The sequence below is a fragment of the Haemaphysalis longicornis genome, unplaced genomic scaffold (assembly GCF_048455015.1).
Source record: "Haemaphysalis longicornis isolate Haplotype H1 unplaced genomic scaffold, Haemaphysalis longicornis Haplotype H1 scaffold_146, whole genome shotgun sequence".
Lineage (NCBI taxonomy): Eukaryota > Metazoa > Arthropoda > Arachnida > Ixodida > Ixodidae > Haemaphysalis > Haemaphysalis longicornis.
In genome coordinates, this window is record NW_027526252.1 from 277,004 (window position 1) to 282,230 (window position 5,227).

A 5,227-nucleotide genomic window follows, 5' to 3' on the forward strand; every position below is an offset into this window, starting at 1 on the left:
GCCTCTTTCCTCACAATCTGTATTTCTTGTATGCAAGTTTCTTGAATCTATCCTAGGCAACACATACAATGGTAAAGAACTAAGAACTGGCGAAGTCCTAGTTGAGGTTAACTCACAGAAGCAAGCCACAACTCTCATGAGCCAAACCCGCATGGCAGACCTGGATATCAGAGTCACACCCCACCGCAGCCTCAACAGCTCCCAGGGTGTGATATCTGAGCCAGACCTCCTACCCGAGAAAGAGACCGATCTGCTCGAAGGCCTAAAAGATCAAGGCGTGACAGCAGTAAGGCGCATCGTCATTAGGAGGCATAACAAAGAAATAGCCACCAAACATCTGATTCTGACTTCCGACCGCTGCACACTGCCCGAGCATATCAACGCAGGTTTCATCCGTTGTTCTGTCCGGCCATACATCCCGAACCCGCAGCGCTGTTTCAAGTGCCAGAGGTTCGGGCATGGTACCAACTCCTGTCGTGGCAGAACAACATGTGCCAAATGTGGCCAGCATGATCATCTATCCGACAACTGCACTGCAACCAACCTTACCTGCCCGAATTGCCAGGGTCCACATGCAGCATACTCTCGCGCCTGTGAAAAGTTTCAACTAGAGAAGAAAATAATCAACATCAAAGTCACTGAAAACATCACCTTCCCCGAGGCGCGAAAGAGGTTCGCCTCTTTTCCCCTGGGGAGGTACGCCGACGCAGCTCGCCGGGGGGCGGAGCGGCGTCTGGTTTCGGCGGGGACCCAGTACCGCGAGTCGGACTTGGTCCCATCCCACCCCCCCTGGGTTGCCTCTGGCAGCCCAACCCGCCTCCGCACCGCTTGCTGAGCCAGCAGCGGCTGTGGTGGCATCCACGTCCGGTGGGGATGCTGCTCCACCCACCGTTTCCCCTCTCCACCGGCCCGAAGCACACGCGAGGGCCCGGACGAGATGGAGACGGAGGCAGTCGCAGCGACCCCCTCCTCCTCCTCACTGCCTGTGCCATCTGGGGTGCTCCCCACGCCTTCGGCACTGGCAGCGCAGGCAAAGAACACCCGAAAGGGTACCATGGCAAGGGGGCCCAGTCCGCTGGGCACCCCCTTGCCTTCAGATGACGACATGGACGTCGAGCCCTTCCGGCTTTCATCGCAGCGGAAGGAACGGGCTGCGACGTCCAGGTCAGTAGAGAAGGTCAGAAAACCCCTTCCAAGAGTGCAAGCCCCGAAAGACCCTACATAAATAGTCACACTCCAGTAGCTCTGAACACATAATAATGGGAAGAGAAAATATTGTTCAATGGAACTGCAGAGGTCTCCTGAATAATCTTGACGACGTTTATGAGATTCTGCATGCCAATCAGCCAAGTATAATGTGTGTCCAGGAAACACATCTGAAATCCAAACACACAAATTTCTTGAATAGTTACATGGTATACAGGAAAGACAGGGATGGCTGCACACACTCTTCTGGCGGTGTTGCCATAATCACCCGCAAATCCTTAGCATGCCACCCTGTCACCTTGAACACCGTCCTTGAGGCTGTAGGCTTCCGCACAATAATATTTATTAGATTGATAACGGTATGCTCCATATACATTCCTCCTGATGTTGCACTTACGAGCTCCGACTTCGAGGCGCTGGTAGACCAGCTGCCCGAACCATACATCCTTACAGGCGACCGTAATGCTCACAACTCTCTTTGGGGCTCTTCCAGAACGGATGCCCGAGGTCGCCTGATAGAGAAATTCCTTACATCTTCTGGAGCATGCCTTTTCAACAATAAACAGCCTACATACCATAACATAGGTCACAACACATACTCATGTATTGACTTGGCTATTGGCTCCGCAGTTCTCTTTCCTCTTGCCGAGTGGGGAGTGGGAACTGACCCATATGGCAGTGACCACTTCCCCACCTCACTAACATACATAGGTAAAGGCCCATGCAGTCAATCTTCCCATAATAGGTTCAATGAAGCACGAGCTAACTGGAATACATTTACAGAGACATCCAAACTACACCACACATCCATAGGACACCTACACGTTGAAGAAGCTACCCAACTGCTCACGGCGCACATCCTCGACGCCGCCAAAAAGTCCATTCCCCACGCCTCTGGTGCCCCGCGCAACCAGCGGAGGCCGTGGTGGAATGAGGACTGCAGGCGGGCGCGAGAGGCCCAGAACAAGGCGTGGGGTGTCCTTCGTCGGTAGCCCACGTCGGGTAACCTCATTCTGTTCAAACGGGCCAAGGCGTTAGGAAAACGTGTGCGCCGTGAGGCAAAACGAGAGAGTTGGCACACCTTCTTGACATCCATAAACTCTTACACAGACACACACAAAGTCTGGACACGAATACGAAAACTAAAAGGACAACAGACACACAGCCTTCCCTTGGTTAGTACAACAGGGGACACACTGGAAGCCCAGGCTAACACACGTGCACAACACTTCGAAAACGTGTCCAGTTCAGCACACTACACAAACACTTTCATGAAACACAACACATCTGTAGAAAAGAAGTCCCTGCGTGATCACAACAAGTCGCACACTTCTTACAATTGTCCTTTTTCAATTCATGAGCTGAAGGTTGCTCTCAGCACATGTAAGCCTTCAGATCCAGGTGCAGACAAAATCACATACACCATGATACAACACCTACACCCAGACACTCTTGAAACACTCCTACATCTATACAACAACATATGGCTTTCGGGGCACATTCCTCGCTCATGGAGGGAGGCCATAGTGGTGGCTTTCTTGAAGGAAGGAAAGGACCCTTCCTCTCCCGCCAGTTATCGTCCCATTGCCCTGACAAGCTGCCTGTGTAAGCTCTTTGAGAAGATGATAAACAGGAGACTCGTGTATTTCTTAGAGTACCATGGTCTTCTCGAGAGCTGCCAGGCAGGCTTCAGGGCGGGGCCATCTACAAATGACCAACTTGTCGCTCTTGAGTCATGCATAAAGGACGCTTTCATTCACAAACAGTTTTGCACAACGGTGTTTTTTGACCTTGAGAAGGCATATGACACCGCCTGGCGCTACGGGATCCTCAGTGACCTGAAGTGATTTGGTGTCTCAGGGAACATGATGAACATTCTTGCTAGTTATTTGTCCGAAAGAACTTTTCGTGTGAGAGTTGGTAGCGCACTCTCAAGGGTCCATGTACAAGAAAACGGCGTTCCGCAAGGTGGAGTTTTAAGCAGCACTCTTTTCATAGTTAAAATGAACTCCCTTGGGAAGGCATTGCCACCTACAATTTCTTATTTCATGTATGTAGACGACGTCCAGGTATCTTTTAAATCATGCAATATGTCCATGTGTGAGCGTCAAGTCCAGCTCGCTGTCAAAAAACTTGCCAGCTGGGCAGACAAGAATGGGTTTCAACTTAATCCAGAAAAAAGCACCTGTGTTGTCTTCTCCAGGAAGCGTGGGATCCATCCGGACCCAGACATTACACTTAATGGCGTTTCGCTTCCTGTAAGGAAGGAACACAAGTTTTTAGGAGTGGTGTTGGATGAAAAACTTACATTCATACCTCACATTAAGCAATTGAAACATAAATGTCTAAAGGCTCTCAACATTCTTAAAATCTTGTCCCACCAGTCTTATGGAACGGACAAGCAACTCCTCTTACGTATTTTCACAAGCCTAGTGGGGTCCCGATTGGACTATGGAAGCGTCATTTATGGGTCTGCAACAAAAACGGCACTGAAAATGCTCGACCCAGTGCTGCATCTGGGTCTTCGCCTTGCATGTGGTGCTTTTCGCACTAGCCCAGTCGAGAGCCTCTACGCCGAGTGTGATAAATGGTCCCTATATCACCAGAGGATTTACATGGATTTGTTGTATGCCTCGAAAATCATGGCCCTGACCAACCACCCTTTTAATTCCACCATTAATAACACATCCTCACAACAACCGTTCTTAAATCGTCCATCCATCTCTCTGCCCTTTTCACTTAGGGTAAGAGAGGAAGCCTCTGAGCATGAGGTACCCTTTTTAGACATTCACAAGACACCCATCACTGATTTTATACCACCATGGAATCTGCGCCCTGTGCTCTGTGACCTGTCTTTTACGCATCTTGATAAGAACAGGGCACCAAGAATTGCGATTCAGCAGCATTTCATGTATCTGCAGGATAAATACAGGGCTGCAGAGTTTTTCACTGATGCTTCCAAAACGTTCACTGCGGTGTCTTGTGCTGCTCATGGACCCAATTTTGAAGGAGGTAGAGCCATGAATGCAAAGACAAGTATTTGTTCGACAGAAGCATATGGCATCTTTCTGGCTGTAAATCACATAGTTGAACATAATATTCCTAAATCTATCATCTATACAGATTCGGTGAGTGTCGTCCGTGCATTATCATCCGGAAAGTCATCGAAAAACCATCTAGTTAACCTTGTCTTGAAATCAATTATGCTGGCGTATTCTTCAAACCTTGAGGTGACTGTGTGTTGGGTGCCAGGCCACTCTGGCATCGGCTGAAATGAACTGGCGGATGAAATGGCCGCCAATGCTGCACTCCGAAACACAGTAAACATAACAACACTTCCTTACACAGACCTCAAGCCACACATAAGACAGCAACTCTGTAAAACGTGGCAAGCAGACTGGAGCGAACAGACAGACAACAAACTACACGTAATAAAACCACACTTGGGACAATAAACTACTGACTCACACAACAGGCACATTGAAGTTACCTTAGCTAGATTACGGATAGGCCATACACATGTGACGCACTCGCACCTGCTCACGGGTTCTCCAAGACCCCTGTGTAGCAGGTGTGGGGAGGGCCTGTCCGTAGTCCACATACTCATACAATGCAACACACTTGACACAACACGACACAAACACTTCAGAGAACTGTACAGACAACATATTCCCCTACACCCATCGTTGTTTCTGGGTGACGATGCCATGGTTTCTGTGAAACGCGTGTTTAAGTATTTGTCAGACGTGAAGTTTTTAAACCTCATTTCTTATCATGCATAATCAAATCTGGCCCTATACACCAGCCATCACCATTATCTTTTTTTTGATCTTACAATGTCCAGTTTACATGTTTTATGCCTACCTTTTGTGGTAATCACTTCTTTTCATTAAATGACTTCTCTGGGGCTCTTTGCCCTCGTCGGCCTTGCGCCATTAAACACAAACCATCATCATCATCATCAGCACCTGCCTGATCCAGCCTCCAAGGTATCGGGGATGTTGTGACTACCTCTTTGTCC